The 8,379-nt window shown below is 33.4% G+C and overlaps 1 non-coding gene across 1 annotated transcript; it reads left to right on the top strand.

Annotated features, from left to right (window-relative positions):
• Positions 1 to 201: 201 nt before the first annotated feature.
• LOC114677793 (U6 spliceosomal RNA) lies at positions 202 to 305 on the top strand. The gene has a single exon (XR_003729240.1). It is a non-coding gene; the product is annotated as a U6 spliceosomal RNA (small nuclear RNA).
• Positions 306 to 8,379: the final 8,074 nt, after the last annotated feature.

Raw genomic sequence — 8,379 nt, 5'->3', positions numbered from 1 at the left:
TAATTCTTCATTTTTTTAAAGTGAAGAAAACTTTTGAGCTTTTTACAGCTTTCAACAATTGAGTAAAGTATAATCCTATAAATAAAATTTGGAGCATATTTCTCTCTATCTGATTTCTCCAGAATTTGGAAACTATTTTTGAGTATTCTTAACTTATGGCAATATATTTATTTGCATAAATGTGACAAGAATCTGTTTTCTGTGCTCACTTTGGCAGCACACTTACTAAAATTGGAAGGATACAGAGATAAACATGGTCCCTGCACAAGGATGACATGCAAATTCATGAAGCATTCCATATTTTTTTTTTAAAAATGAATGTTTTCTTTTGCAAAGGGACACAATTGGAGAAACTGGTTATTTTCCCAAGGCTTTGATTGGAATGGCATGCTTTCTTTTAAGAAATAAAATTTGACTTATAGAGCCAATGAAAGTCTTTTGGGAAAACTGACATCATACCTTGTCTATACAGTCCTTGTACACAGTTCCTTACTTGTGGTAAATAAAGAATGTAATTATTTTTTTCTTTTTCATTTTTATTTTTTGAGACTGGGTCTGGGCAATAGGATGTAACTTTTTAATAAGCTGAGGAGCCCCATGTTATCTTGGGACCTCAGGTGGAGAAGAATTTATCCAACTCACAAAGGAATGTAATGACACAAATCAACCATAACTGGTCTTAAGGCTTTAAAAAGTCTTTTCTGAGATAGAACAAAGTTCCTTAAAAGCCAATATAAAAAGGATCTTACGTGGCAAGTAATTATTCATGCTGTACTTTATGCAAATAATCAAATCCACATACATATGATATGAGAGAGAGAGAGAGAGAGAGAGAGAGAGACAGTGTGTGAGACAGAGCACGCAAGCAAGCTAATACTTACATGCAACCCATATGGGTCACTTTAACTTTTGACTTTGAGTCTCAACCTGGTTGTATTGCTTTACCATTCAGAGTCCTCAGGTTGTTGACCAAAGTTTTCAGGTGTAATAAATAATAAAGATAAGCTACTCTGGGTTTTTCCCCACTTGGCAAGATGTATCATAGTAACATGAATATATATACCTGATGTTAGTTTAACATTTAATCATATTAGTGTGTAAAAGTGCCTTTTTGTATTATAAAAGAGTATTAACATTTAGGAATTATAAACAATGAAAATGAATCTAAGAAGGTAACTTATGCCCAAATTATATATATGATACATATGCTATATTATGTACATTATATATGCACAATAAGGTGGATATGTACAGTATAGTGAGTGAATAATAAATCATTAAATATATAATTGATTATATATTAAATTTAATACATAATATATTGAATATATAATACATTATTAAATATATTATAAAAATACATCACTTTTCTCTTTATCTGCTTTACTTTTCATCTTTTTATATCATTCATTTAAAAATCCCTAAACTCTTTAAAGTTTCTTCTTTTTTGTTATTATGGGTACATAATACATGTATATATTTATGAGTTATATTTAATGTTCTGATATAGGCACACAATTTGTAATGATCAAATCAAGGTAATTGGGATATCCCTCACCTTGAACATTTTTGTGTGTGTGTTAGGAATATTCAAATTCCACTCTTTTAGTTATTTTTAAATATACAAGAAATTATTGCTTCCTATAGTCACTCTATTTTGCTATAAAATACCAGATCGTATTTAATTTATCTAGGTAAATTTCTGCACTTAGTTAGTATCACCATTTTTCCCCACTTCCTCTCCTCCCTTCCCAGCCTCTAGTAAGCATCATTTTGCTCTCCATCTCTATTAGTTCTATTTTTGTTATTTTTAGCTCCCACATATCAGTGAGAACATGCAAAATGAGCGTTTCGGTGCCTGGCTCATTTTACTTAACATTATGTCCTCTAGTTCCATTTATGTTGCTGCAAACGACAAGATATTATGTCTTTTTATGGCTGAATAATATTTCATTGTGTATATGTACCACATGTTGTATTGATTTATCTGCTGATAAACACTTAGGTTGATTCTAAATCTTGCCTATGTGACTAATGCTGCAATATACATGGGAGTGAAGATATAGCTTTGATATACTGGTTTCCTTGCTTTTGGATATATTAACTAGTAGTGGAATTGCTAGATTACATGGCAGTTCTATTTTTAGTTTTTTGAGGAACCTCCATACTACATTCCATAGTAGCTGTACTTACTTACATTCCCACCAACAATGTACGAAGTTTTATATTTCTTCACAACCCCACTAACATTTATTAGTGCCTGTCTTTGGGGAAAAGCAGTTTTAATTGGCATGAGATGAATATCACTATAATTTTTATTTTCATTTCTCTGATGACTAATGATGTTGAGCATCTTTTCTTATGCCTGTTGGCTATTTGTATGTCTTATTTTGAGAAATGTCTATCGGATCTTTTACACCTTTTAAAATAATATTATTTGATTTTTTTCTATCGAGTTTTTGGTCTCCTTATATATTATTTATTAATTCCTTGACAGATGGATAGTTTGCAAATATTTACTCCCATTCTATGCATTGTCTCTTCATTTTACCTATTGCTTCCTTTGCTGCACAGAAGCTTTTTACCTTTCTGTGATCTCATTTGTTAGTTTTTGCTTTAGTTGCCTGTGCTTCTGAGGTATTTCTTAAGAAATATTGGCCCTGACAAATGCTGTGGAGAACTTCCCCAAAGTTTTCTTCCAGTAGTTTCATAATTTCAGGTGTTTCATTTAAAACTTTATTTTGATTTGAATTTTTTTTTTAGTTTTCTGTCTCATTTTGTGGCTTAATATATGGTCTATCTTTGAGAATAATCCACTTACTGAGGAAAAGAATGTGTATACCACAGCTGTTAGATAAAATGTTCTGTAAATATCTATTAGGTGCATTTGGTTTATAGTGCAGAATATGTCCAATGTTCCTTTGTTGATTTTCTGCCTGGATGGTTTGTCCGATGTTGAAAATAGAATGTTGAGGTATCCAGCTATTATTGTAGAGGACCTATCTATCGCTTTACCTCTAGTAATATTTGCTTTATAAATACATTGGTGCTCCAGTGTTGGGTGCATAAATAAAAAACCTCCCGATGAATTGACCCCTTTATCATTTAATAATGTCCTTCCTTGTATTTTTTATAGTTTTATCTTTAAATTTATTTTTATCTGATTTGATAATAGCTACTCCTGATCTCCTTTGGTCTCCATTTGCATAAAATATCTTTTCCCATACCTTTGTTTTTAGCCTACATGTGTCTTTATAGGTGAAGTGAGTTTCTTATAGGCAGCAGATAATTTATTATATTTTATTTTTTAAAACCTATTCTGCCACCCTATGCCTTTTGATTGGGAAGTTTAGTCCCTTTACATTCAATGTTATTATTAATTTGCAAGGAATTACTACTGCCAGTTTATTGTTTTCTGGTTGTTTCATGATCCTCTTTTCCTTTTTCCTACCTGTCTTTTTTTCTAAAAGTAATTTTCTCTAGTAGTATATTTTAATTTAAGGTCAAACTAATACAAAGTGTACACTTTAAGTTCATTCCCCGATTTTTAATTTTTTTGTTGTATCTGTTTATATTTTATACTATCTATCTCTTAAAAAGTTGTAGTTATTATATTGACAGGTTTGTCCTTATTCTTCCTTCTCAAGATATGAGTGGTCTACACAGCACAATTACAGTGTTAGAATATTCTGTATTTTTCTGTTTATTTACTGTTACCAGTGACTTTTGTACCTTTATATGATTTCTTATTGCTCATTAATGACCTCTTTTTCTGATCAAAGAACTCCCTTAAACATTTCTTGTAGGACAGGTCAGGTGTTGACCAAAATATCTCAGCTTTTCTTTGTCTTGGAAAGTTTTTATTTCTCCTTCAAGTGATAAGGATTTTTTTGTTCTGGATATAAAAATCATAGAAAAAAAAAAAGTTGTCCTTTGTTTCCTTCAGCACTCTGAATACATCATGCCACTCTCTTCTGGCTAGTCAGGTTTCCACTAAGAAGTCCACTAACAGAAATATTGGAGCTTATTAAAAAGCTTTTAAGATCCTTTATTTAACCTTTACCTTTGGGATTTTCATTATTAACTGTCTTGAGGTAGTTGTATTTGACTTAAATCTGTGTTGTGTTCTATTATATTGTACTTAGATATTGGTATCTTTCTCTAGTTTTGCAAAGTTGTTATATTTTCTTTGAAAAAACTTTTTATGCTGTTCTCTCTCTCAACTTCCTCTTTCAAATCAATAACTGTTAGATGTGTACTTTTGGGGCTATTTTGTAACTCTTGTAGGCATGCTTTTTTAAATTATATTTTAAGTTATGGGGTACCTGTGCAGAACGTGCAGATTTGTTACACAGGTATGCACGTGCCATGGTGGTTTGCTGCACCAATCAACTAGTCATCTGCATTAGGTATTTCTCCTAATGTTATCCCTCCCCTACCCCCCAACCCCCTGAAAGGCCCTAGTGTGTGATGTTCCCCTCCTTTTGTCCATGTGTTCACACTGTTCACTCCTACTTATGAGGGAGAACATGCGGTGTTTGGCTTTTTGTTCTTGAGATAGTTTGCTGAGAATGCTGGTTTCCAGCTTCATCCATGTCCCTGCAAAGGACATGAATTCATCCTTTTTATGGCTGTTTAGTATTCCATGGTGTATATGTGCCACATTTTTCTCCAGTCTATCATTGATGAGCATTTGGGTTGGTTCCAAATCTTTTTAATTATAAACAGTGCCACAACAAATGTAAGTGTGCATGTGTCTTTATAGTAGAATGATTTATAATCATTTGGTATAAACCCAGTAATCAGATTGCTGGGTCAAATGGTATTTCTAGTTCTAGATCCTAAAGGAAACACCACACTGTCTTCTACAATAGTTAAATTAATTTATGCTCCCACCAACAGTGTAAAAGTATTCTATTTCTCCACATCCTCTCCAGCATCTGTTGATTTCTGACTTTTTAATGATTGCCATTCTAACTGGCATGAGATGGTATCTCATTGCGGTTTGATGTGTATTTCCTTAATGATCAGTGATCATGAGTTTTTTTCATATTTTTCTCGACTGCATAAATGTCTTCTTTTGAGACATGTCTGTTCATATCTTTCTCCCACTTTTTGATGGGGTTGTTTTTTCTTGTAAATTTGTTTAAGCTCTTTGTAGATTCTGAATATTAAACCTTTGTCAGATGGATAGATTGCAAAAATTTTTCCCCATTCTGTGGGTTGCCTGCTCACTCTGATGATAGTTTCTTTGGCTGTGGAAAAGCTCTTCAGTTTAATTAGTTCCCATTTGTCTATTTTGGCTTCTGTTGCCATTGCTTTTGGTGTTTTAGTCATGATGTCTTTGCCCATGCCTATGTCCTGAATCATATTGCCTAGGTTTTCTTCTAGGGTTTTTATGGTCCTAAGTCATACATTTAAGTCTTTATTCCATCTTGTGCTAATTTTTGTATAAGGTATATGGAAGGGATCCAGGTTCAGCTTTCTGGATATGGCTAGCCAGTTTTCCCAACACCATTTATTAAATAGGGAATCCTTTCACCATTGCTTGTTTTTGTCAGGTTTGTCAAAAATCAGACGGTTTTGTGTGGTGTTATTTATGAGCCCTCTATTTTGTTCCATTGGTCTATATATCTGTTTTGATACCACTACCATGCTGTTTTGGTTACTGTAGCTGTGTAGTACGGTTTTAAGTCAGGTAGCATGATGACTTCAGCTTTGTTCTTTTTGCTTAGGATTGTCTTGGCTATGTGGGATTTTTTTTTTTTTGGTTCCATATAAAATTTAAAGTAGATTTTTCCAATTCTTTAAGGGAAGTCAATGGTAGCTTGATGGAGATAGCATTAAATCTATACATCATTTTGAGCAGTATGGCCATTTTCACAATATTGATTCTTACTATCCATGAGCATGGAATGTTTTTTCCATTTTTTTGTGTCCTCTCTCATTTCCTTGAGCAGTGGTTTGTAGTTCTCCTTGAAAAGGTCCTTCAAATCCCTTGTAAATTATATTCCTAGGTATTTTACTCTCTTTGTAGCAATTGTGAATGAGAGTTCACTCATGATTTGGCTCTCTGTTTGTCATTTGTGTATAGGAATGTTTGTGAATTTTGCACATTGATTTTGTATCCTGAGAATTTGCTGGAGTTGCCTATCAGTTTAAGAAGATTTTGATCAGAGACGATGGGGTTTTCTAAATATACAATCATGTCATCTGCAAACAGAGACAATTTGACTTCCTCTATTCCTAATTGAATAGCCTTTATTTCTTTCTCTTGTCTGATTGTCCTTGTCAGAAGTTCCAATACTATTTTAAATAGGAGTGATGAGAGAGGGCATCCTAGTCCTGTGTCGATTTTCAAGGGGAGTGCTTCCAGATTTTGCATTCAGTATGATATTGGCTGTGGATTTGTCACAAATAGCTCTTATTATTTTGAGATACATTCAATCAATACCTAGTTTTTTTGAGAGTTTTTAGTGTGAATGGCTATTGAATTTTCTTGAAGGCCTTCTCTGCAGCTATTGACATAATCATGTTTTTTTGTTTATTTATTTATTTATTTATTTATTTATTTATTATTTTTATTTTTTGTCTTTGGTTCTGTTTATGTGATGGATTAGGTTTATTGAATCCTATATGTTGCACCAGCCTTGCAACCCAGGGGTGAAACCAACTTGATTGTGGTGGATAAGCTTTCTGATGTGCTGCTGGATTCGGTTTGCCAGTATTTTATTGAAGATCTTTGCATCAATGTTCATCAGTGATAGTGGCCGAAATTTTCATTTTTTTGTTGTTTTTCTGCCAGATTTTGGTATCAGGGTGGTGTTGGCCTCATAAAATGAGTTAGGGAGGAACCCCTCTTTTTCTATTGTTTGGAATAGTTTCAGAAGGAATGGTACCAGCCCTTCTTTGTACCTTTGGTGGAATTCATCTGTGATTCTGTCTGGTCCTGGAATTTTTTTTTTTTTTTTTTTTTTTTTTTTTGGTTGGTTGGCTGTTAATTGCAGCCTCAATTTCAGAACTTGTTATTGGTCTATTCAGGGATTCGACTTTTTCATAGTCTTAGGATCGTGTATGTGTTCAGGAACTTACCTATTTTTTCTAGAATTTCTAATTTATTTACAAAGTGGAGTTTATAGTATTCTCTGATGGTAGTTTATATTTCTGTGAGATTGGTGGTAATATCCCCTTTAACATTTTTTATTGTATCTATTTAATTCTTCTCTCTTTTCTTCTTTATTAGTCTGGCTAGCAGTCTATCTATTTTGTTGATATTTTCAAAATATCAGCTCCTGGATTCATTGATTTTTTTTGAAGGGTTTTTCACGTTGTTGTGTCCTTCAGTTCTGCTCTGATCTTAGGTATTTCTTGCCTTCTGTTAGCTTTTGAATTTGTTTGCTCTTGCATCTCTAGTTCTTTTCATTGTGATGCTAGGGTGTCAATTTTAGATCTTAATTGCTTTCTCTTGTTATCATTTAGTGCTTTACATTTCCCTCTACACACTGCTTAAAATGTGTCCTAGAGATTCTGGTATGTTGTGCTTTTGTTCTCATTGGTTTCAAAGACTGTCTTTATTTCTGCCTTCATTTCATCATTTACCCAGTAGACATGCAGGAGCAGGTTGTTCAGTTTCCATGTAGTTGTGTGGTTTGAGTGAGTTTCTTAATCTTGAGTTCTAATTTGATTGCACTGTGGTCTGAGAGACTGTTATGATTTCTGTTCTTTTGCATTTGCTGAGGGGTGTTTTACTTCCAATTATTTGGTCAATTTTAGACTAAGTACTGTGGTGCTGAGAAGAATGTACGTTCTGTTGATTTTGGCTAGAGAGATCTGTAGATGTCTATTAGGTTTGCTTGGTCCAGAACTGAATTCAACTCCTGGATATCTTTGTTCATTTTCTGTCTCATTGATCTGTCTAATATTGACAGTGGGGTGTTAAAGTCTCCCACTATTACTGTGCAGGCGTCTGAGTCTTTTTGTATGTTTCTAAGAACTTGCTTTATGAATCTGGGTGCTCCCCTATTGGGTGTATATATATTTAGGATACTTATCTCTTCTTGGTGTGCTGATTCTTTTACCATTATGTAATGCCCTTCTTTGTCTCTTTTGATCTTTGTTGGTTTAAAGTGTGTTTTATCACAGATTATGATTGCAACCCATGTTTCTTTTTTTTTTTTTTTCTTTCCATTTGCTTGACAAATATTCTTCTATCCCTTTATTTTGAGCTGATGGGTGTCTTTGCACATGGGATGGGTCTCCTGAATACAGCACACCAATGGGTCTTGACTATTTATCCAATTTGCCAGTCTGTGTCTTTTAATTGGGGCATTTAGCCAATTTACATTTACAGTTAATATTGTTATGTGTGAATTTGATCCT

This window comes from Macaca mulatta, chromosome 4 (assembly GCF_049350105.2).
Source record: "Macaca mulatta isolate MMU2019108-1 chromosome 4, T2T-MMU8v2.0, whole genome shotgun sequence".
In the NCBI taxonomy this organism is placed as follows: Eukaryota; Metazoa; Chordata; class Mammalia; order Primates; family Cercopithecidae; genus Macaca; species Macaca mulatta.
Note: the sequence above shows the minus strand (reverse complement) of the source record. Positions and strands in the feature narration are given on the sequence as shown.